Source organism: Pongo abelii, chromosome 17 (genome assembly GCF_028885655.2).
Source record: "Pongo abelii isolate AG06213 chromosome 17, NHGRI_mPonAbe1-v2.0_pri, whole genome shotgun sequence".
In the NCBI taxonomy this organism is placed as follows: domain Eukaryota; kingdom Metazoa; phylum Chordata; class Mammalia; order Primates; family Hominidae; genus Pongo; species Pongo abelii.
Window position 1 is genome coordinate 63,910,663 of NC_072002.2, and position 26,725 is coordinate 63,937,387.

Below are 26,725 nucleotides of genomic sequence, written 5' to 3' on the forward strand. Positions count from 1 at the left end.
AGACAATTTCAAATGAAAAAACAAGAAAATGATTCCATTTTCTGATGTTTCTGATACATCAAACATGTTGGGAATGAAAGCTCAACAAATTCTATGCGAAGTAGTAATTTCATATCAAATAGAGAAGTTGGCCATTGTGGGAATGTTTTACCTTGTTAACAGCAGTCAGAGTTGCCTCTCATTCTATAAACTTCCTTTTCCTTTTAAGAGGGAATTTATACAGTTAAATAGTTTCAAATCTTTATTTTTAGTTTCCTTAGGAGAAGCATATGTATCTTGTTTGTATTAGTTTTGGGGGGATTCCAAGAGAGTTGTCTAAATTTCCTGCATTTTCAGCAGAAAATAAAACCTTCAACAAAATTAATGGGATTTTGCCAAAAGGGGGGAGTAGGGGGAGGAAATGCACAAGCAAAGTTCTCTTTAAAGTTAATGCGCCAATGGCCTTCAAAGGCAATCACTTGGTGATAGACTCTTGTTATCTTTACATTGCTAATTCACTGGTGCACACACTGGAAAGCTTTGTGGCCATGTTATTTCTAGCCAGAACTGGATTTGTCCCAAAATACTGAGCTTCTGATAGAAAGAACAGGTTTTATATTACACATAAAATCAGAGCTGAAGAATAAATCCTGTGACCTAAAAAGACAATGGGTAACCTTAATAAAGCAGTGGGAGGGGGAGGCGGTGAGGAGAGAGCAGTCACCGCACCACTGGTCTCATGCGGGGATGTAAAACCACGTGGTCTTTTTCTACACTCCTTGGATGTGGTTTGAATGTGACCCACGAGCCTCAACCACAACACTCTGGAAAGTCGTTCTTTAACATACACTACTGCAAAGGCACTGGAGGCAGTGACAAGAGAATTGTGGCTGCTAGGGTACACTGGCTAAAGCCATGTTTTTCCACACCTGGAGAAGAGCCAGAGAACTCATACAAAAACGAGTGTTCTGATTGAAATCCAGCAAAGCTGCAGCCCCTGACAATCAGATTATGTTAGCAGGCCACTTGTACTGGACAGAACTTGGGGTGCAGAATAGAGTTTCTCACCCTTCCTCAGGCCCACTGCCAGCAGAAGAGACAAGCGCGTACCAGAGCTTGGTGTTCTGTTTTTAAAAATTCAATGTTTTACCTTAAGTATTAGTGTTTATTTTCATTCTTCTTAGACTATATTGGTGTTTTATTAGAAAAAGAAATCCCTTTCCACAGCCTATGAAAAGTAAAATCTAAGTAAAACAATACTTTAGGAAGATGTGTCTTTTTTAAAAAAAGTCTTTGACTTTCTACTGAGTGCCTTGTCTCATCCCAATCTGAGATCCAGGAGTCCCAGCACTGCCAATAATTAGCTGTGTGACCTTTGCTACATCACTTGAGTTACAGTTTTTATTTGCAAAAATAAGTACTTACATAATTTTTTAAAACCCGTTCCTAATCTCAAGTCTCAGCTTCATAAAGTATTTAGTCAATACTGAATTTGGAAAGTAAATTTTATTAATATAACCAAAAAATTCAATTAAAACAGAAAAGTATTCAGAGTAACTTCAAACTTCAGGAAAATTCAGAATTTAGATTACCCTGCCACCTTGAATAGAGTCATTATTGGTTTTTAGAAGAAGAAAATCCAAAAACCTTTACAAGTAAAAATGCACAAAACTAAGTTTCAAAATAATCATTATCCAACCCAAGGAATCTATTGATTCTTCTGTTTTCAATATATGCTATTTATCTTTGGTACTGTTAATAAACAGAAGGGAAATAATCTGTAAACCTGTGTGTCATGGATTACACATTGACTTCAGAGACCTATGACGCTTGATGCCTTTTTTTCATTCTTTCTTGGGAAGAAGAGTCAGTGATGCCAAAAAAGGCAGTAAAGGGTCACATATAGGTGTGTAATAAGCTCAAGTTAAAAAAAAAAAAAAAGAAAGAAAAACAGAGTAGCTCCAAGTCCATGGAGAGAAGCTCCAGATTGGGTTCTAGTCCCAGTTTTGCCCTAGACAGGGCACGTCACTTTTGCAGGCCTCATTTCCTTCAAATGTAGGATAAATAGGCTCTCTAGGTCACGTGTGGACACATTATAAGGAACGTGGACTTCCGTTTCCGCGTAGGATGTGGAAAGTAACAAAGAATGACTCTCCTTAGTGAGGAGAAAAAAAACAGGTAACTTAATAAATCTTAAATCTTCTTAAGTTCATCAGAATATGATTTCACAAGGCAACCAGACAAATGAATTCCAAAGAGGGTCAAGTGCCTCTTATAAGGAGAGAAGGGACACAAACATTCACCTTTGGCTGAGCATGCAAGGAAGAAGTGGTGTCCACAGAAGTGGCAAAGAAGAAAGCAGCTAAAATGTTGATGAATTATTAAAGGCTAATGTGTCAGTCTTGAAACCTGAAGCCCAGATGCAAGAGATTTTATGTTCACTTAAGAGTTCTTTCTCACTATCCTCTACTAGGTGCTCATGAGAAAGGCTGGTATGGAGCAGGAGACTGAAGAGGGCCCCTCTATCACTGCTCAAGCTTGCAGGAGGTAATAACTGCTACTGGGGGCAGGCTCCAAAACTCATTTTCTTCCCTGACTCTTCTCTCATGCTAAGAAAAAGCCATAAGCTACAGGGCAGCAAACCCTCTTCGCCTGTAGCACAGGCAAATTTTCATTGTCTCTAGGGGGAAGGTAGAAACATGTCTGCCCCTGAACAAGAGGTAGGAAGCTCTCTCACCTCCAGGACATAGATAAAGATCCAATCCTGCTGATAGAGGAATAAAAGCAAAAAACTTTCTAGTCCTGGGATTTGAGGCAGGAAACCAAGTTGGGTTCAGGATCCTATACGCATACCAATATCAAGCACAGGTCTGCTACCACTGGAGAAGGGACAGGAACACAGAGAAAGGTCTACCTCTGAGATCCAGGTGCACACAGGGACTCTCCAGGATTGAGGCTGGACTAGGACAACAGAGAGGTCTCTTCTCCAGCCCTACTGCTGGGACTGCTGAAAATGGAGTAGTAAAGAAACACTGAAAAAAGCCCTCTGACACTGCAGACTCCACCCTTTAAGCATAAAATAGCTACTGGGGGATCTGAAGCTGGTGGTGCACTGAAGACACAAAACCCAACTCTGCTCAAGTTCTGACTAGAAGGAACCAACTCCCATTAATAGTCTAAAAGCAAAGGTCTCCCCATTTACAGGCATAAATGCTTTTAACCTCAGATTTGAACGTCCTAGCACAATGTCCGGCATTCAGCAGAAAATGAGACACCTGAGTCCATAAGTCCATATTTTATCTTTGGTAAATTGTGTGTTTGTGTCTATTGTGCACTATTCTTTTGAGTTGTTTGTCAGGAAGCCCCTTTCTCCTACTTTATCTAAAACAATTTTTTTTTATATGAGAAGTGCCTATTGACTTTTCCCTAATTCCTTTTCAAATCTATTAAGATGATCATGACTTTTTTCTCCTTTGAATATTTACTATGACTACATCAATAGATTTCCTAGAATTGTACAATGGACTATATGACTTGGTAGGCGCTATGGCAGATGCTGGGTTGGAGTGGGGATCCAGACATGTTCCTGCCCTCACACAGGTTACCATTTAGGGGAGAGGCACCCTGTGAAAGTACAAGGTGCTATGGGAGCACTTGGAATAGGGCTGGGGGTTTTGTGGGGAGGAGGACATAGACAAATAGTAGGAACATAGGCCCTGGAGTCAGGCTTGAATTCCAGCTTTAGCATATGTTAGCTGTGTGCCCTTGGGCAATTCACTGAACCTTTTTAAGCCTCAGCTTTCCCGTGAGAAAAATGAGAGAACTACTTACTGTAGAGGATGTGAGGATTAAATAACATATTTAAAACTCTTTATGGTCTTGCGTAGCAGATAAAGAGTATTCCTTACCTGGTGGTTATTATACTTACCACAAACAACAGACAAAATGCTAATCCGAAAGAAGAAGGAAGAAAAAAGGAGGAAAAACACAAATATCCAACTTTAAGGTGACAAAGAGAATGTGACTACAGACATGGAGTCTTCATGCCTTGAAGATGCCACCTTCTCCCTGTGTCCTCACAGGGCCTTCTGTAAGCAGCAAGCAAGCGAGCAAGTGAGCAAGTGAGCTCTGGTGTCTCTGCCTCTTCTTTTTTTTTTTTTGAGGCAGAGTCTTGCTCTACCACGCCTGACTGATTTTTTTTTTTTATGTTTTTGTATGTTTAGTAGTGACAGGGTTTTGCCATGTTAGCCAGGCTGGTCTTGAACTCCTGAGCTCAGGCAATCCACTCGCCTCGGCCTCCCAAAGTGCTAGGATTACAGGCCTAAGCCACCACGCCCAGCCTCTGCCTCTTCTTATAAGAGCACCACCCCTACTGGATAAGGGGCACATCCTTGTGTAACCTTAATTACTTCATTAAAGGTCCCGTCTCCAAACAGTCTTACTGGGGGTTAGGGCTTCAACATATTAATTTGGAGAAAACAGTTTAGTCTATAACACTAAACCATCACTAAAGTGAGACAATCATACCTTCTCATTTGTGAACCAAATAGTACCCAGCTATGCAGTATTTGTAACAAGAAAGGAGAATTTGAATCTATTTAAGACTTTAGAGCTAACTTTAATTATAGTAAATATGAGGGACAGAGAACAAGGTAAATGACACCAAAGGGAAACAAAAGGACATACCAGAATGTGAAAGATTCTACAGGACAAGTGGTTCAATTTCTGCCGTATAATTGGATGGGAGAAAAAAGAAAGACAGGATTGCTCTAGATTAAAAGAGACAGGAGACACAACAACCAAATGTGTGAATTTTATTTGGATTCTGATTTTAACACATTGCCAACAGCCATTTTTGAGACTTCCGGAGAAATGTTAATATGCTGTGCATTAGATTATACCTAGGAAATATTGCTACTTTTGTTAGATGTGATAATGATATGTGATTATGAAAGAAAATATTATTTTTAGAGATGCATACCAAAATATAAAGGAGTAAAATCTCAAGATTTATTTAAAGATACTTCAGCACAAGAAAAATAAAAAGCTCAGATAAAGGATATATGACAAAATCTAATTGCAGAAACAAGGTAATGAGACATGGGGGTTCATTAAACTACTTTTGTGTATGTTTGAACTTTTTCATAATAAAATTTTTTAAATTGACAACTTAAATAAAGGAAAAATTGTGTAGGAAACTATAAATTCCTCAACTTGACCTAAGATGAAACAAAAAATGTGAAGAGAATAACCATGAAAAAAGGGAAAAATCTGTCAGAGATACACGGTTAAAAAAGGGGGTTGGGTTCGTATGGTTTTATGAGTAAACTCCTTTATATCTTCAAGGAATATATAATTACTATGCCATTTAAGCTTTCTAAATCAGAGAAAAAGAACGTTTCTCATTTTGTTCTTCCTTAAACAGGGGTAACATAACTATAATTTCAAAAATTGGTAAAGTTAGTTGAAAAATAAAAATAAAAACCGTCATTAAAATACTCAAACATATGAACATTAAATTCAACATTGTGCTAAAAGGGTTACAATCCAAGTAATTTCAAGAATTCTGGAAGAGCACAATTCTAGGAAATCTATTGATGTACTCATAGTAAATATTCAAAGGAGAAAAAAGTCATGATCATCTTAATAGATTTTGAAAAGGAATTAGGGAAAAGTCAATAGGCACTTCTCATATAAAAAATTGTTTTAGTAAAGTAGGAGAAAGGGGCTTCCTGACAAACAACTCAAAAGAATAATGCACAATCGACACAAACACACAATTTACCAAAGATAAAATATTAAAATATGTTCAACTTTGCTGGTAGTTAAACAATGTCTGGTAAATTATAATGCTATACATTCTTTGCCATTTGTTTTTGTTATAAAAATAACAAATGATTATAATTCTGTGTTGTCAAGAAGAAAGGAGATAGCATTCTCAACAGAGCACTGATGAAAGTATAATCTGAAACTACTTTTCCAGGGACCCATTTATAAATATGTACTTAAGAGTCTTAAAAAATGTGAAGACTCTTTGTCCCTGCAATTCTAATATTAGAAATTTATCCTAAGGAAATAAGACCATGCCCAAGGATTTACTTTGTGGATGTCTATTGTACAATAACAAAAAACTTTCATCATCCCTGAATTTGTTTTCTGTTACTGTCATAACAAACTACCACAAATTTAGCTGCTTAAAACAACACAAAATTTGTCGTCTCACAGTTCTGCAGACATTCAGATAGGTTTGGTTCCTCCGCATCTAATGAGGCCAAAAGCAAGGTGTCAGCTGAGCAGGGTTCTTTTCTGGGAGCTCAGGGAGAGAATCTCTTCCGAGTTCATTCAGGTTAGAGGCATTCAGCTCCTTGTAGCTGCAGAGCTACTCTCCTGCTGGTATAAGCTTGGAGTCTGTGCCTGCATTCCCCATCACGTTGCCCCCTTCATCTTCAAACCAGCAATGGCAAGTCAAATGCCACTCAGCTTTGAAGTTCTCTGAGATCTCCGTCTGATACATCTCTCCTGCTTTGGCTGGACAAAAAGTTCTCTGCTTTTGAGGGCCTGTGTGTTTAGGTTAGACCCACCTGGAATAACCAGTCTAATGTCCCTCTTTGAAGGTTCATAACCTTAGTTATATCTGCAAAGTCCTTTTTGCTATGTAACTTAACATACCTACAGGTTCTGGGGATAGGATGTGGATACTTTTCAGGGGTTATTATTATATCTACCACAATTCTAAATGTCCGATAGTAGATGACTGATTAAATTATAGTACATCTGGACAAAGCAATACCATGAAGCTATTAAAATGAGGTATCATGTAACTAACTTTGAAATGCATAAAACAGCACGGATTGATTGATAGAAGAACAGAGAGATAAATAGAGGGTAATAAAGCAAGTCCAGTAAAGTGTTAATTTACTGAAGAATCTGGGTGGTAGGTATATGGGCATTTACTGCAACATTTTTCAACTTTTTTGTATATTTGAAAATTTTAATAATAAAATGTTGGAGAAAAAAACCAATTAGCCCCAATGATCCAACTTCACTGGGTGAAAATCTAGACATTTATGAAGATATTTCTAGTGAAGCAGCAGGAATAAGCTTTTGCATAATGGTTTATAAGGAGATTAAGTTTCAAACAGCATTAAATATCACCTCACTTTATTTTTCAAGCAATTAGCAAATTAAAATAGAAAAGCAATAGTATAGGATGCATTTTTTGAATTGTTAGTGAAAAGCCAAATAATATGCTTGAGGAATTTTTATTTTCAAAAGGAAAGTTCCCTCTAGAATAATTAACACATAAAATGAATGCTGTCTTGATTTAATTATTTCTACATGGAAATAAGTGAATCTACCTGACAGTTTAACAAAATTTGACAAAACAGATCCTCAGTTTATTGAAATAGACAAACAATAAAATGAATAGAAAATAACCACGATGATTTCACAAACATTAGCTGAGTGCCAACATCATGACACGTAGCATTGTCTTAAGCACTGAGAATAGATACCAAGGATATAAAATAAAATGTAGTCCTTGTCATTTATTTCACCTTGGAGTTATAAAATGCTTGTCTAGTTTTGTAAGGCAGAAATCTATCTAAAACACTTTTCTCAGCTGGGCATGGTGGCTCATGCCAGTAATTCCAGGACTTTGGGAGGCTGAGGCGGTGGATCACCTGAGGTCAGGAGTTCGAGACCAGCCTGGCCAACATGGTGAAACCCCATCTCTACTAAAAATACAACAAATTAGCTGGGCGTGGTGGCAGACACCTGTAATCCCAGCTACTCAGGAGGCTGAGGCAGGAGAATCACTTGAATCTGGGAGGCGGAGGTTGCAGTGAGCTGATATTGTGCCACTGCGATCCAGCCTGGGCAACAAGAGCAAAACTCCATCTCGGAAAAAAACAAAACATAAAAAAACCACTTCTCTCCAGATACGTAAATAAACAACATTTTAAAAAAAAGAAAAAGTGGCTATTTCCACTTGGAAATAATACTGCAAATACAATTGAAGAATGCTGAACTTCACTGAAGACACAAAAAACTACTGTCATAGATTCAAATCAGGAGCAACTACTCTGTGTATTAAAGACTCCCCAGTTGTATGAAAAATTGGCCAGATATACAAGAGGAAACACTGTGGCACAGGAGTTAACAGGCCAGGCTCCTTATGACTTGCCTTCGAACGCTTGTTCTACTATTTACTGCTTATGTGACCGTGGGCGAGGGTCTGAACCTTGATTTCATTATCAGCAAAACTATTACAGAAGAGTGGAAATGAGACAATGAACACGCAAAACACCTACCCCAATGCCTAATACAGAGTAGCAGCTCAAGAAATTGTTGCTCTTACTAGTAAAAGCAATGGTAATAACAAATGTTTCTTATTAGGTGCAGATGTGTTTAGGAGGTATAAGAAGGCTATCAGGCACTAAGAGAAACTAACGTTTTCTGACTTGTACTTTAATGTCTTCTTATAGAGAAGTGTTTCCATCAGGCTGAAATGTGAATTTTAGAACATTTAAGTGCATTACAATGAAATGCTCTAAGCTGTGAATCTGAGATCTTTAAGAACCTAAATGCTATTGTTATACTAAACTCTGGTTAATCTCCTTAGAAAATATTATGTATATGTTTAAAAAATATTTTAAGTCTAGTGCTGAAATATAGGTAACCCTGACTGGAGATAGCCTGCTTTGAAACCTCACTGCATTATAACTATATTTCACAATCATGACCAAAAGTTGTATTTATGATTGTCTAATGAATGGAATCAATGCCTACATTTTGTCCAAACAACTGCTAATGCTCATGATTCAGTCAAGGTCAACAGCAGTGAGGCTAACTCAGTCTGCTGGGTACAATTAGAGCAAGGGATCACTGAGGTTGCCATGGAAACTGCCTGTGGCCCAGCCACTGCCATTTAAGAACTTTAGGAGGCAATCCTGTATTAAATTTGCAATTTATTTCCTGTGGCAGAAACTAATTTTAAAAACAGTTTGAAAGTCCTTAGAGTAATGAAGAATCCTTACTACAGCAAGTGTTACTATAACAAGATGTCTTCAGTCCAAATAGCATTGGACTTACATTTTCAAAGCCCCAAAGGAACCCAAAAGCATACATATATGTTATATATATATATATATATCCCAATTTTTAGCTACTTTTATGATTACATGGTTTTAAAACACAAATTTTTCATTCGTTGTAATCTATTTTTGTGTTTTTATAATGAATTTAGTTTGGGGGGATAGGACTTAATATGTATAATATTTATAAGGGTCTGACTTAAAATGGCTCAACTTGGGAATCATATTCTAGCAATCAATTACATCATGAGTTGGGAGCTGCCTGTCATTTTGCTATATGGTGTCAATTTCTTTGGAAGAGGCAAATGCTTAATTTTATTTTCCTGAGAGTCTTCTTGGGAAGAAGTTTGTAGAAACAACTCTCAATATGTAAAATATAAAACCAGAAATAAAAACACTCTTAATCAGGCATGAAGGAAATCCTCTTTTTTTGAGGCAAAGAAAAGTTGATATTAATGTAGAAATGCAGAAAAATGCTATTAAAGGGTGTTCTCAGTCAAAATTTACTTGGCAAGAAGGAATGTGATCCCTAACCAACTCCCTCATTTCTTCTATTGCATTTCTTTAATCCACTCATAATGGTTTGGCTATAAGGAAAAGATTTTGTTATGAGGAAGATACAGAATGCAAGTAAAAGACATTTTATGGTAATGAATACACTATAACAAGAAAACATTCAGTACTCATACTAGTATCAATGGCAACAAAGCTAAAATTTACTTGGTAGCATTTCTTATCAAAGTATAGTGACAGTACAGAATGAAGACGCAGGTGATTCTACAATGTGTGAACCCTGTAACATTTGCATAGGACAATCCTATCACCAGAACACACTGAATTGACCACCACAGCATATCTTCTGCTATGACCAATGTGACAAGTAGACATTTCCTTCCTGCACCGACCTACTTCATGGTGGTGTCATGAGAACTGAATGAGTTAAATAACACACTCAGTACAGGCCTCGCACTTGGCAAGTAGTAACAGAACACTTTCTCAGTCCTGTCCTGGTGAAATGGAAAGAATACTGGCAGGGAGTCAAAAGACCTCAGTTCTAGACCTGACTCTGCTAAATAATCGCCTCAGAGTTTGAGCAACTCATTTAATCTGAGAATTTCTTTTCTTTTGTTAAGTAGAAATATGATGCTTGCCTGCCTTTATGAGAACTGACTAATTTGAAAATGACTTGTTAACTGTAAATGCTACAGAAACGTATAATCAACCATGTTGATTAAGACTGAATTTTTGCCTTTGACTCTAGAAACCCTGCCATCCCCTAATTTAGTAGGAATATTAAGAAAGAGCAATAAGGATAGATAATTTAGCATTGGATAAAGGAAGTGACCATAATTCTCTTTGGTCAGCTATCCTCTAAGTTTGTAAATAACAGATAGTTTTTCTTTAGTTAAAAGCAAACCATGCTTTCCCTAAGATCCAAAGTCAGAGACATCATGAGACAGGCACCAGCTCCAGTGGGACAGACTGTACACACCACCTCAGCACCAATCACAGAGATAGGGAGCAACAGAAAGTGTTTTGTAGTGAACACAACTCATTTAACCTTGGGAAGCGCCTAAATGTGCACAGAAGCAACTAGAAAATCTCTGCCACATTTCATCAATAAAGCCGATGATCAGTTAAAATAGTTCTAAAAACCCCTTGGTTTTACACTGGGAGTTAGGTGAACAAGAAATCTCTATGCTCAAAGAATAGGAAAATGGTAGTATAAAACCAATTTTTGTAATCTAATTGCCTTCTTAATAAAATTGCCTCACCAAGCAAAATGTTTAGGAAGGGGTTTTTCTTTTTTTATGTATGTGATTTATATATAAGAAACATGTCGTGCCATTATTTGAACTAATTTACTGGTTATTATTCAATAGTCACTGCTAACTCTAACACCCTTTGGTATGTCAACAAGCCAAATAAAAGAATGATTATAACCTTCTAAATGGCTTCAACTTTATGTCAATTAAATTTTGAGTAAATTGAATGAGGAATCAGACACGCTGAACAACAAGAATAAGAAAACTGAAAGGCAAAGACACAGAGGGAGAAATTAAAAATGCATTAACTGCACACACAAAAAACCACAGTTGCAAACTGCCTTTTACAAAAGATCCCAGAACAGTTGCTATCTGAATATTCCCTGCACTTCCTAGGGACTTTGATAACATGGATACTTAATACCTGCCCTGCGTTCTCTGTTTCACTGTAATTTACTGGTTTTGGTAGGTTTGGTTCAATGTAATCTAGGCAGGTGGGGAGGTCTCATTAACGTCTTCAGATTAACAGGCTAATTGATGCAATTTAATCAGTTCTCCCAGCAGCTATCAGTTATACACCACAATATTCCCAGATGAAATGTGTCATTTATTTAACAAATACTAAACAGTGACATTATGAACAGGTACCGTACTAACTGGAATTTAGAGTCCAGTAGGGGAGAACTGAAAACTGTGAAAAATGCTATGAAAGCAGAGAAAAGGGAGGATAGATAAGTATTAATACAATTTAGACTGAGACCTGAATACAGGAGTACAGGAAGTGTCCGATTTAAGTCTTCATATTATAATACTTTCAAGAGTTTCAGTCAAGTGTCATTAGAAATTCCAATTAAATGAGGAGTAATACCAGAAATAGGAGAAAAGGCCTAATTGTAGAATGCATAATTTATTAGCAGTTATAGCCAGTCTCTCCAAGAGTTAGACTATGCTTTAGAGAGGGAGGGTGCTGATGAACCTATTAACTGTACAGACTAATACTTAGAAAATAATATATTAAGCTCAGTTTTGAAAATGATTTCAAAAATTTATTGTACATGAGGAATAGCTTTCCTGTTCTCATTTTTCTTTTTCCTAAACTTTTGTTGTAATTTTAATTTTTATCAGAGTGATAAGAAAGCAGTTGAAATTCAAGATTACTAGACTTAAAACAGAAAAAGAGCAGTCCTCTGATCCATCCTATCCCTTCCCCAAATCCATGACCTAGAGGCAAATACTTTGTACCATTTTTTCTATTTCCTCCAACATTTGCCTCCTTATTCTGAAATAACGTGTACTATTATTTTAAATTTTATAATTTTCAATTATCTATTGACTTCTTACTCCTAAAAAAACGAGGCATTCCCTCTTCTAAATTAATTTTAGAATGAGCTTACTAAGTTTTACTGATTTACTAAACTGTGAAAATATCCATTTTTAAAACTACTGTTTGAGGGAGACAACTAAAATGAAATGGATATTCCTCTAAAATAAATGACTGAAAGAAACAAAACCAAGAATTAACTGGGAATCTGAGAATAAGATCATGCTTCAAATTTACAATACTGCTTTGAGACAATGGCAGTTAAGCAAATCCCCTTATATCTGAATGTCTATCATTAAAATGAAGAAAACAGAACAATAGTTCATCAGGCTTAGTTTTTAGAGGAAAATCTGGGTCTGTGAGTGCTGGAGCATTTTCAGAGTGCCCTGCAAATTCAATTAGGACTCTCCTAACTGCACCCCATGGTCATTCCCTTTGACTGACAAATTTATTTTGTAACTCTCAGAACATGATGAATCCTAGGTTGTTGGTTTTTTCCTTTTCTTATTCTCTTTTGCTTTCTCTTCTTTTCTTTAAGAGTCTGGCATTCCCAATAGGCACAGTGGTAATCCTGCTGGCTTTCTCTCTTACTCCTGTGCCATTACATTTAATTTGCGTGCTTTTATAACTCTGTACTTACGCCCACAGGCTTTTGAACAATGGGCACCCATTCAATAAATTCAAAAAATAAATGACTTGATGATTCTAAGTGCTTTGAACTCAATGGACAGAGGGCTCTACATAAGTAACATAATAGTAGAGAGGCTAGGATAAAACATTAAAAAGAAAAAAACAGTCTAAAGCTTTTTCAGAAGACACACACACACATACATACACAGAGTTGTCATCCTTTGCCACATAGCACTCATTTTCCTCATTTGTACTCGGTTCTCAAAACCTCTTCCTCTATAGTTTTTGATAGGAAAATGACAAACATTTGTAAAGCAGAAACACATTTATACATACTTTCAAGGAGTATTTCCTTGAAATGGGCTGATCACTGCAAGGCTTATTATATAATGTAAGAGATACTTAAATATATCCTGCAATCTCATGGAAATAATTCCAGTGTTATGATGAGGCCATTTGGAGCTTCCTATAACCTAAGATACAGTAATACACTTTGACTTTAGTATTTTTCACTTGGTTTATTAAGCATAACAATTTAAAATCTGATATGAATTTTAAAAAGTCAAGATATTTAGCAACTATAAGGTTTATTATGAGCTGTTATTAATTAATGTGATATAAAACTTGTATTTTAAACAAGTTTATCTATTATCATTAGACTCCACAAGAACTTCATAAAGGTGGGTTGGCTAAAAAACAGGAACAGGGGTATGGACATATTCTAAGATAAGACAGGCTAAATAGGAGAATGAGAATAATAAATTTCATGTCCTTTCTTAGACTTCAACTAAAAAACCTATTCCCTAAGAGAATCCTCTCATGATTAATTAATCTAGCTACTTGTCAGTTTATACTATTCAAAATAATCCCCACTTTTGCATGCCCTGACACCACCTCTGTTTTGCCAAATCCAATGTATGTGTTTTAATCCTCATCTTACCCTCAATCTTCAATGTATAGTTGTTCACTATTTCTTTCACTTTAAGACATACCTATCTGACACCATGCTCTTGTGATTTTTCTGATTCCTTTTGTTAGCATTTTCTCTTCTACCCAGCTTCTGAAGGTTGGAGGTCTCTCAGAGCTCCAGATTATCCCTCTTTCCTTCCCATTGTTCACTCATCAATTGCCATGACTCCGAACATTTTATTTATGCTGATGTCACCTATGTTTCCATCTGCAGCCTAGCCTTTTCCTCTTGAGTTCCAAGCCACTGTAATCTCTCAGCATGTTGACAACTGGCCTCCCAGCCTCAACACTTAGCCCTTTAAATCACTTCTCCACAGTGCTTTTTTTAAAGGTCCATAAGGCCAGGTTACTTCACTGCCCAAAATCCTTCAATGACTTTATGCTGAACTATGGCTAACCTCCAAACTCTTTACCATAAATGGGCTCATCAGGCCTTGAACATAGCCCTACAATGACCTATTCCTTCAAACTCATTTAATGCTACTCTCCCCCACTATCCACACTCCAAACTATACTGGCCTGCTAACAGTTTCTTAAATAAACAGAGCTCCGTCCTGCTTCAGGCCTTCACACATGCTGTTAAAAACACTCTATCCTCATTTTTTCTCTGGCAACTCTTATTCATCATCAGGTCTCAGTTAAATATCACTTTCTCAGAGAGCAAACCCCTGAATCCTAAGCCTCTAAATCTAAAACAGGATTCTTGCGATTCTCTTGCATTATGTCCCTGTTATTTTAGCTCCATTTTTAATTGCTAAATGTTTATTTTCCCTCCACTAGCTTCTTGAGGCAAGGTCCATGACTGCCTATTCATTGCTATGTACTCAATGTCTGGGACAAAATATGACATGAATAAAATCAATAAATATGTTTTCTTTTTTTTCTTGAGACGGAGTCTCACTCTGTCGCCCAGGCTGGAGTACAGTGGCGCGATCTCCGCTCACTGCAAGCTCTGTCCCCCGGGTTCATGACATTCTCCTGCCTCAGCCTCCTGAGTAGCTGGGACTACAGGCGCCCGCCACCATGCCCAGCTAATTTTTTTTTTCTTTTTTTGTATTTTTAGTAGACAGGGGTTTCACCGTGTTTGCTAGGATGGTCTCGATCTCCTGACCTTGTGATTCGCCCACCTCGGTCTCCCAAAGTGCTGGGATTACAGGCGTGAGTCACCACGCCTGGCCAATATGTTTTAAACATATTCATGGATGATGTTTTCCTTGTATTTATTCCATATTTTGCTTCTGCATCTACTATATCTATTCTGTTTAAAAGATAATTAATTATAGCTAATTAATTATAGTGTGTTTATTTTCAGATGTAGAATTGAAACTCAAAAGGATTAAGTAACTTCCTCACTGTCACATGGCTATTAAGAGACAGAACTAGGATTCAAATCCAGATATTTCTAATCTAGAGTCTTTGCTCTTGGGTGGGGAAACTGAAGCTTGGACATATGAAGTGATTTACCAAGGACTTAAGAAATGAGAATTTGAAGGGTTTGCTTTCATTCCGAAAGAGGATGCATGTTATTACATTACTCATGTATTGAGAATACAGATTTTCTACAATCAATTCTTTTTTGTCTCTTTCCAGGCAAAAAATTTCCAGAGTCTGTTTTAAAAACATTTCTGTTAGATGCAGACTTCATCTCTGTTGGACTTGAATCTCCAGTAGAGAAAGGGAAAGGCAGAGTACTTTATCTATTTGCATCTGGTAAACAACAAATCCTTTTTGGTATAAAATTTTCGAGTTACTTACAAAAGAATAGGTTAACCCTGGGCATCGCTTACCAGTTATTTTTAATCTGCTGCAATCACCAACACAGTAGCAACTTATCATCCCCCTAACAGGAGAGCTGATAAGGTGCTATTGATAAAACCCCAGTTAAATAAAGTCATAAATGTTTAAAATTGAGAAAATAGATACCATTTAATAATATATTCTAAAGCCCATAATTAAATCAGAAATAGATTGTTCTCATGTTCAGATCAATTTCGTTCAGGAAGAATATATGGAAAAGACCTTTTCTTACTTTCCATTCCTGAACAATGATAATCATATTTGAATACAATCATATGATCATATCTATCATTTACTGAAAACCTACTATGATCATGGCATTATGCCAAGAACATTACACATATAATTACTAATATTCAATCCAATTCTGGCAAGTAGATATTAGTATTCTCACTTTATACATGAGAGCACAGTAACTTCTCTAAGGTAACTACTAACCAACACAGCATAGCTAGTAAATCCTAAAATGGGGAGTGAAGTCTGTCTGACTTGCGGTGTAAGTTTATTCCTTTATGCCACAGTGCAATGAAAAGAGAATTTTAAACAGCCTTCCTCAGTAATAAGCTTTGGTTTTAGGTGATAAGAGAATAAAGGGCATATCTTCCTATCTTTCAGGTGGTAGAAGCTGTAGTGGTAGTAATTAAGGTCATTAATATGTACACAGTACTTGTTATACGCCAAATATTTTGCTAAGTACTTTCGATGTAGTATTTAATTTAATTCTCATAAAATTTGGCAAGCCGGATACTGTTCTTATTTAACTGTTGGGAAAACCAAATATCAGAGAGGTTAAGGTCAAGGTCACATAAAAGTTAAATCTAGTTCTTTCTGATTTCAATACTCATATTATTTAACTTAAAAAAATTGTGGTGAAATAAACATAAAATTTACCATTGTAACCATTGTTGAGTATACAGTTCAGTGACGCCAAGCATATTCGCACTGCTATATAACCTCTGTAACTTTCTTTATTGGGAAATTTCAAATATATGGAAAGACAGACAGGATAGTATAATGAACCTCCATATACCTATCACCCAGCCCATCAACTCATGGCTAATCTCGTTTCCTTATACTCATTCATTTCCTCTTCTCCAGTGTTATTCTGAAGCAAAGTCCAAACAAATCTTTCAACCATAAATATATTGGTTAAGTATCTCTAAAATATAAAGATTCTTTTAAAAATATACACAATGCAGTTTTCACACATAAAAAATTAATAGTAATCCCTGAAAATTACCACATATCCAGACAGTGCTCAACTTTCTAATTAGGTTTTAAAAAAAAGCTTCTTAAAGGCAGAATGAGAATTCAAATAAAATCTCTATGGTGTAATTGGTCTTCATTAATGTGTTTTTCTCTCTCTCCTTTCGTATTACAATTTGTTAGTTGAAGAAACAAGGTTATTTGTCCTATATAGATTCTTGCAACCTGGATTTTGGTGATGTTTAATTTTTCTCTGTTCTGGGTTTTCCCAGAAAATTGGTAGCTAAATTTAGAGGCTTGGTCTGATTAGTTTTTTGGTTTTTTTCTTTTTTTTGCAAGACTACTTCATAGACGGTGGTGTGTTCTACATCAGGAGAAACATAATGTATGGTTCTCTCTTTAGGTAAGTTCATAGTCACTAATGCTCAGTGCTTGAATCTACTAATTAGGGTTTGCAAAACAGTGATATTCTAATTCTATCATTTCTTTTTCAATTATGAATATTTCTCTAAAGAGGAACTTCTCCATATCTACTATTTTGACATCTAGTGTTACTATCTTATTTGAAAGGCAGGACAAATCTCCAGTTCCTTTTAGTAGAAATCTGGTTGTTACAGATGCTCAAAGCTGTTATTGGGTTGGTCACTGTTACCATGAGTTCAAAGGACAGAAGTAGAATGACTAGACATAACTATAAATATTAAAACAACAAAAGCATAAGTCCATGCAGGTACTTCCTATTCAAATTCAAGATCAAAGGGTTCTTACTTAATCTCTTCTATTTTAAATCTGCATATAATGTTTCCATGTCAAAATCTAGGTTCCTGGGCCAGGCACATCAGGGCTCATTCCTGCAATCTCAGCATTTTGGGAGGCTAAAGCAGGAGGACTGCTTGAGGGCACGAGTTTCAGAGCAGCCTGGGCAACACAGTGGGACCCTGCTGCATTTACAAAAAATAAAAAACTTAGCTGAGCGTGGTGATGCGTGCCTATAGTCCCAGCTACTCGAAAGGCTGAGACGGGAGTATTGCTTGAGCTCAGGGGTTCAAGGCTGCAGTGAACTATGATCACACACTGAGCTCCAGCCTAGGCAACAGTGCAATATCCTGTCTCAAAAAAATTCATATATATATAATTTATATATATAATATACAAATATAGGTTCCCAATGGGAAAACAAAATTAGAATATTTCACAATTACTAATGTGTTTTATTAAACTCACATTACATGCGTCTTGAAGTAACAATATAAAGGTTTCTATACAAATGTCATTAGTAAAAACTATTTTTTCAATTGTGTCTTTAAGGTATAGCCTACTAGGAATAGTCACTTAGATGTTTAGTTATGCCACCAAATGGATATATATTTAGGTTCACTGATTTCAATTTACTTAAATTTTAGAGACTGCTCCTTTAAACTTTTGTTTCATAATCATGTAAAATATTTATGGAGTTCTTAAGTTACATCAAAGAACAAAAAATACTCAAAGAAGTATAGTTTCATTCCTCTTTCACTTTTACCCAATTTCTTCACTATCTTTATAGGTAACTGTTTAACAATTTTTTCTATAGTTTGTCCTTCCCCTATTTGTTTCCAAAATATAAATAGATACAAATGAGTATCATCAACCTGTCCCGAGGATGCCTATGTGGTGGCATATAGAGCTCCATATGGAGATGTTTTCATTCATTTTTATAGCTGCATGGTATAATACTTTCTTGTGTGAATGTACCAAAGTTTATTCAACGAATTCTTACTGATGGAGCTGTAGGTAGAAGATTTATCTGTTTGTTTTTAATGTTCTTATATATATGTCTATGTATTCAAGTCTTTTATGCAAGCAGTCTTTCAATATGTGGTCTATTTTACTTGTTTTCTTTTTATATTTTAGTTTTTACCTTTTTTTTTGGTATTTAGGAAGGTTTATATATTTGTTCTAATAGTTCCCTTTACATGAATAACTTTATATAACTCCCTAGTCCCCTTAGTTTAATTGTCATTTTCTATTGATTCCCTACTATATGTAATATTGAAATCAGCTAATTGCCTCCTTTTCTTCCTCCTCCTTCTCTCCCAGCATCTGACTTGAAGTAATATCCTAACTCTCTTTCTTTATATCCAGGGTATCCTCAAGGAAATGATGAAATGAGAGAATGCTGAAGCTAAAAACAACCACCAAAAAAAAAAAAAAAAACCACATTAGAAAACAGAAAGCTATCTATGACAAACCCACAGCCAATATCATACTGAATGGGCAAAAACTGGAAGCATTCCCTTTGAAAACTGGCAAAAGACAGGGATGCCCTCTCTCACCACTCCTATTCAACATAGTGTTGGAAGTTCTGGCCAGGGCAATCAGGTGGGAGAAGGAAATAAAGGGTATTCAATTAGGAAAAGAGGAGGTCAAATTGTCCCTGTTTGCAGATGACATGATTGTATATCTAGAAAACCCCATCGTCTCAGCCCAAAATCTCCTTAAACTGATAGGCAACTTCAGCAAAGTCTCAGGATACAAAATCAATGTGCAAAAATCACAAGCATTCTTATACACCAATAACAGACAAACAGAGAGCCAAATCATGAGTGAACTCCCATTCACCATTGCTTCAAAGAGAGTAAAATACCTAGGAATCCAACTTACAAGGGACATGAAGGACCTCTTCAAGGAGAACTACAAACCACTGCTCAATGAAATAAAAGAGGATAAAAACAAATGGAAGAACATTCCATGCTCATGGGTAGGAAGAATCAATATCGTGAAAATGGCCATACTGCCCAAGGTAATTTATAGATTCAATGCCATCCCCATCAAGCTACCAATGACCTTCTTCACAGAATTGGAAAAAACTACTTTAGAGTTCATATGGAACCAAAAAAGAGCCTGCATTGCCAAGTTAATCCTAAGCCAAAAGAACAAAGCTGGAGGCATCACGCTACCTGACTTCAAACTATACTACAAGGCTACAGTAACCAAAACAGCATGGTACTGGTACCAAAACAGAGATATAGACCAATGGAACATAACAGAGCCCTCAGAAATAATGCTGCATATCTACAACTATCTGATCTTTGACAAACCTGACAAAAACAAGAAATGGGGAAAGGATTCCCTATTTAATAAATGGTGCTGGGAAAACTGGCTAGCCATAGGTAGAAAGCTGAAACTGGATCCCTTCCTTACACCTTACACAAAAATTAATTCAAGATGGATTAAAGACTTACATGTTAGACCTAAAACCATAAAAACCCGAGAAGAAAACCTAGGCAATACCATTCAGGACATAGGCATGGGCAAGGACTTCATGTCTAAAACACCAAAAGCAATGGCAACAAAAGCCAAAATTGACAAATGGGATCTAATTAAACTAAAGAGCTTCTGCACAGCAAAAGAAACTACCGTCAGAGTGAACAGACAACCTACAGAATGGGAGAAAATTTTTGCAATCTACTCATCTGACAAAGGGCTAATATCCAGAATCTACAAAGAACTCAAACAAATTTACAAGAAAAAAACAACCCCATCAAAAAGTGGGTGAAGGATATGAACAGACACTTCTCAAAAGAAGACATTTATGCAGCCAAAAGACACATGAAAAAATGCTCATCATCACTGGCCATCAGAGAAATGCAAATCAAAACCACAATGAGATACCATCTCATACCAGTTAGAATGGCGATCATTAAAAAGTCAGGAAACAACAGGTGTTAGAGAGGATGTGGAGAAATAGGAACACTTTTACACTGTTGGTGGGACTGTAAACTAGTTCAACCATTGTGGAAGTCGGTGTGGCGATTCCTCAGGGATCTAGAACTAGAAATATCATTTGACCCAGCCATCCCATTACTGGGTATATACCCAAAGGAGTATAAAACATGCTGCTATAAAGACACATGCACACGTATGTTTATTGCGGCACTATACACAATAGCAAAGACTTGGAACCAAGCCAAATGTCCAACAATGATAGATCGGATTAAGAAAATGTGGCACATATACACCATGGAATACTATGCGGCCATAAAAAAGGATGAGTTCATGTCCTTTGTAGGGACATGGATGAAGCTGGAAACCATCATTCTCAGCAAACTATCGCAAGGACAAAAAACCAAACACCGCATGTTCTCACTCATAGGTGGGAATTGAACAATGAGAACACATGGACACAGGAAGAGGAACATCACACACCAGGGCCTGTTGTGGGGTGGGGGGAGGGGGGAGGGATAGCATTAGGGATATACCTAATGTTAAATGAAGAGTTAATGGGTGCAGCACACAAACATGGCACATGTATACGTATGTAACAAACCTGCATGTTGTGCACATGTAGCCTAAAACTTAAAGTATAAAAAAAAGAACAAAAAAAGAAAATAGAAAATGTACTTTAAGATACATTTTTAAAATTTATTTAACATTTTTTAAATTAATTAATTTTTTGTAGACACAGGGTCTCCCTATATTGCTCAGGCTGGTCTCGAACTCCCAGGCTGAAGATATTCTCCTGCCTCAGCCTCCCAAATTGCTAGATTACAGGTGCGAGCCCCGGCACCAAGCCTTTAAGATACATGTTAAATACAAGAAAATCAAGGGTCAAAATGGTGAAATAAGTTGCCCAAGCTCATAGTAAATTAAAGTTAGCTTAAAAACAGAACTCAGGTCTTCTATTTCTCAGCCTGTCACTCTATCCAAAACTTTTCTGGATCATTCCTCAATTAGCATTTGTTTAAGATGATTATAAACAAGATTCAGATAAACTCCTTTCCAGCCCCAGTACCTTGTAAGTGGTCTGTGAGGCTCCTGCTTCAAAGCCTTTGCACTCCCTGCTCTATTTTATTAGAGTAGCACCAGGGACCGTTTCATGGAAGATGATTTTTCCACAGATGCCGGGTGGTGGTGGTGGTGCTTTTGGGATGATTCAAGCACATTACATTTATTGTGCACTTTATTTCTATTATTATTACATTGTAATATATAATGAAATAATTATACAACTTACCATGATGTAGAATCAGTGGATGCCCTGAGCTTGTTCTCCTGCAACTACAGTCCTATCTGCGGGTGATGGGAGACAGTGACAGATCATCAGGTATTAGATTCTCATAAGGCGTGTGTAACCTAGATCCTTTGCATGTGCAGTTCACAATAGGGTTGGCGCTTCTATGAGAATCTAATGCTGCTCCTGATCTGACAGGTGGTGGAGCTCAGGAGGTAATGGAGTGATGGGGAGCAGCTGCCAATACAGATGAAGCTTTGCTCACTTGCCCGCCGCTCACCTCCTGCTGTGTGGCTCAGTTCCAACGGGCCATGGACCATACTGGTCCATGAGAACACACTTCCCTTAGATATCTACAAAGCTCATTCCCTCTCCTGCTTTAGGTCTTTGCTCAACTATCACCTTCTAAATGAGATATATGCTCCACTGATCACCCATATGCACTGCTACCTTCCCATTCCCAACACTCCCAATCTCTTCATCCTGCTTTATTTTCCCATGGAACTTGTTATCTTCTAACATTTTATTAATTTTTTCATTCATTCACCTATGTATGAAATTGTTATATATCCCTCCTTACATTAGAATTAAGGCTTCATGAGAGCAGAGATTTTTTATTGTCACTGGGCAGAGGACAGTGCCTGGAACATAAAAGCTGCATACTAAATATCTGTTGGATGAAAGAGTAAGAAATTTCAAGCACCATTACAAAGTGTATTTTTTTTTTTTTTTTTTTTTTTTTGAGATGGAGTCTCGCTCTGTCACCAGGCTGGAGTGCAGTGGCACAATCTTGGCTCACTGCAACCTTCACCTCCTGGGTTCAAGCGATTCTCCTGCCTCAGCCTCCCGAGTAGCTGGGACTACAGGTGCGCACCACCACGCCTAGCTAATTTTTGTCTTTTTTTTAGTAGAGATGGGGTTTCACCATGTTGGCCAGGATGGTCTCAATCTCTTGACTTCGTGATCCGCCCGCCTTGGTCTCCCAAAGTGCTGGGATTACAGGCATGAGCCACCACCCCTAGCCTCACAAAGTTTTTTATACTTGCATTAGTCTTTCACAATTGCTATTTAAAACTGGTAACCTGGAGAATGTTTATAACTTATAGCGCATTCATAATGGGTATGGGAAATTTAGGACTTGGAATTGGTTAATGAGTTACTTCACATAGAGGTTTAAAGCACTACTACTAATGGAACAAAAGTTAGTCTAACTGGAATTCATTAACTAGTATGAAACTTAAGAGAGATTATATCTGATTATTAAAGGCTCAGTACTGTTTAGGCTTTGTTATGGACTGAATGTGTTCCCAGTCGAATTCATATGCTGAAGGCCTAACCCCCAGTGTAATGATATTTGGAGAGGGGGTGTTTGGGAGGAGATTAGGTGATAAGGGCAGAGCTTAGTCTGATGACATTAGTACCCTTATACTAAAAGACACCAGAGAGCTTGCTCTTGGTCTCTCTGCTAACATACATGCTAACAAAAGGCCATGTGAGCACACGTTGAGAAGGTGGCTGTCTGGAAGTCAAGAGAGGGGCCTCACCAGAACCCAACTGTGCTGACACTCCATCTTGGGCTTTCTGCCTCAAGGACTGTGAGGAAATAGATTTCTGTTGTTCAAACCACCCAGTCTATATTTTGTTACGGCATCTTGAGCTGACTAACACAGGCTTAAAACATGGCCCTAAAGAGGATGGATCATTCATTCAGCAACCAGATGGATTAGCTAGCACTGCCTATTAAAGGACAAAGGATATGTTTCTGAGCAACAATGTTCCTTATGATGTCAAGCATGATGCAAATTTAAGATCATAGAAGAGATTAGGGGAGAGATTACAGGTGACTCAAATGTGTGAAAATAATTAAACAGGACTGCCCTATTGATTATTAAACAAACGTGCCAAGTAATTCCATTTCTGTAATTCCAAGTATATTTAAGGATTGTTTAGTTCTGAAATGTCAACTGTCCAAGAATAACTGCTTTGTTGTAATAACAAATAAATCAAGAAAATCAACACATTCCAATCATGGAATGGCCTCTAACAACCATCAAAGCACAAATCAACTGGCCTTCCTACTTCCCAAAGTATACCACTTCCCATTACCAAGATCTCCAAATTTCTATCTCAGAAACTCAAATAATTTATGAATAAATTAAGAAACAATTTAGGACTTAACTTTATCTAGTGTTCAGTGAATTTTCTAATAATACCTTAAGTCTAGATAAAGTCTGATGCTTTTCATATTCATTCTCTGCATTTATAAGGTAATTCTCAAATACTTTCGTTAAGGATTCTTCTCATGAATTCGTCAGAAATCCGTGAAATTTCCAGAAAAACAAGCAGAGCTGAATTCTCGAATACAATTTGTTTTCAGAAATTAAATCAACCAAGGAAAGGGTTGAATTTCCACTCATACAATGAATAAAATTACTGGTTTTGGGGGTCTTATTTAGAGAAACTCAAATAAAGTGGCATTTACAAAACATTTGTAGCTTTGAGTATAATCAACTGTAATAATAAGATACCAGCTTAAAAAATTCTTTTCATTTAAGCCTCTTTTGTAATACTGCTTTTTAATAACCCTCATAATAGCTGAATTAAAGGACCCCAACAGAAATCATTCATCCCACATAAAACAAACATTGCCTTTTCTTCTTAGCTTTGTTTTACAAGCTACATTATTTCCAGATGACGCTTGAGGGGACTATGGTTTCAAGAATTAGATGCTTAAATAGACAGCTGCTTTCTATTTGCCATGTAAATCAAGGATAAATCAAAGAAAATTACAAATAGGAGACTTCTTTTCTTCCTATTAGGAACTATGAACAGGCAGAAAGGGAGAAACAGAATGAAAAACAATCAAGATCTGAGCAAACAGAAAATTAAAGATTTCTCAAATAAGTAAAAGGAAACTTAAAAATATTTCAGGAAAAGGTGTTTTTATATTAGCTCTATGCAGCAGGAAGTAAAAACTTTTTCACTAGAATGGAAAGAGGGGGAAAGAAACTGTGATCACTGGTTTTTAGAAATCTATCACACGTTACTACTGAATATGCATGGGTTATTTTTTCTGTATTCTTTAAACTTCCCTTAGAAAGTTAATTAATCATTGCCAGATTTCAATGTAAACACATCCTATTTCTTTTTATAAGCCAGAGAGACGAAGGAACATAGAAGTTATTTAAGTATTTTTAATAATTTTTAAAAAAGTCCTTAAAAATAATATTCTACCATATTCCATAAGAAGGGACAGAACGACCTTCCTCTTCAGGAGTAAGAAAAGCCAATAGTGTTTCATTCAGTTTAAAAATGAAGGAATGTTTTGTTTTGTTTTAAAAAAGAGGGGAGCCCTCCAACTCAATATTGTCCTTAGAATCACTCTCAGAACATTTTTGGAACTCTCAGGTCCTAGCCAAGTTAGAACACAAGCATGAAAATTAGTCTTATTACGTCAAAGTCAGGCCTGGCTGTTCATGAGGAAAAAAGTGGTAGGGTCGGGGGATGAGGAGTTTGCTTACTCGCTACAGACTTTGCTTGAATTTTAAAATCAATTGTATTGGTACAACCATTATGAAAAGCAGCAGGAGGTTCCTCAAATAATTAAAAATAGAATGACCATATGATCCAACAATTCCACTTCTGGGTATATACCCAAAGGAAATGAAGTATCTGTATTTGCACTTCTGTATTCATTTCAGCATTATTAATTACAGCTAAGATATGAAGACAACCTAAGTGCTCGCTGACAGACACATGGAGAAAGAAAACGTGGTGCGTATCCACAATGGAATCTCATTTAGCCATAAATAAGGAGATCCTATCATTTGTGACAACATGGATAAACCTGGAGAACATTATGCTAAGTAAATGAGACAGAGACAAAAAGGGAAATACTGCATGATCTCACTTAGATGTGAAATCTAAAAAAGTCAAAATCATAGAATCAGAGCCGAACAGTGGTTGCCAGGGGGTGGGGGAAAGGAGATGTTGGTCACAGGGTACGAACTTTCAGTTATGTAAGATGAGTAAGTTCTGTGGACCCAGTGTATAGCACGGTGACTGGAGTTAATAATACTGTATTGTACACGTGGTATTTGCTAAGAGAGTAGATCATTAAGTGTTCTCATCACACAAAATGGTAACTATTTGAGGTGATGGATGTGTTAATTGATTTAATTGTGGTAATTGTTTCACAATGTATACATATAGCAAATCATGTCATATACTCCAAAATATACAACTTTTTATTTATTATGACTCATAAACCTGGGAAAAAAATCGATTGCACTAAAGAAGAAACTCACTGGGACCTAATCAATGTGGGGCTTGGAATCTATTTAAGTTCAAAGCAGTTGTGCTAGGGATGTTCACCAATTTTATTCACAGGGTTTGGCTCTAACTGTTTTACACAGTTTCTTCAATAAGAAAGTAAATATAAAGATCTTGACCCAAATTTCATGATCCTCCTGGAGAAATGGTTGATTCCAGGGCTGGGGCAGAGAAAATACACGATGAACTGGAGCATCTTGAGGGTCTCAAAAAAAGATAAGAGTAAACTGAGAGGGCAGAAGACACAACATGAAAGAGCTCCCAATGGCCAAAGCTGGAACAATGTGAGCAACAGAATAATAACAGTATTGGTTATAACACACAGAATAAAACAAGGATCCATGTGTCCAAACTGATAGAAATAAATAATTGAATAAGTAAATACACTAGGGAGAAGTGACAACTCTTCCTTACAGAATTCTATTAATAATGGCAGAAGGAATGAGAAAAAAAGAAAATCACTAGTAAATCAGTGATATATGCTGCAGGCAAGATCCATCAATGGATTTCAAAATTTGTGGGAAAATTTGTAAGCAGAAACAAGATATTGGCATAGTCTCAAAGTATCTCCCCAAAATATATAGTCATTACAAAGAGAAAAATAACAAATTTACAGTAAAAAACCCTGGCATACCTC

At 36.7% G+C, this 26,725-nt stretch overlaps 1 protein-coding gene across 11 annotated transcripts in view; it reads right to left on the minus strand.

Annotated features, from left to right (window-relative positions):
* Positions 1–26,725, minus strand: part of DYM (dymeclin) — a 413,664-nt gene that overhangs the window by 85,545 nt on the left and 301,394 nt on the right.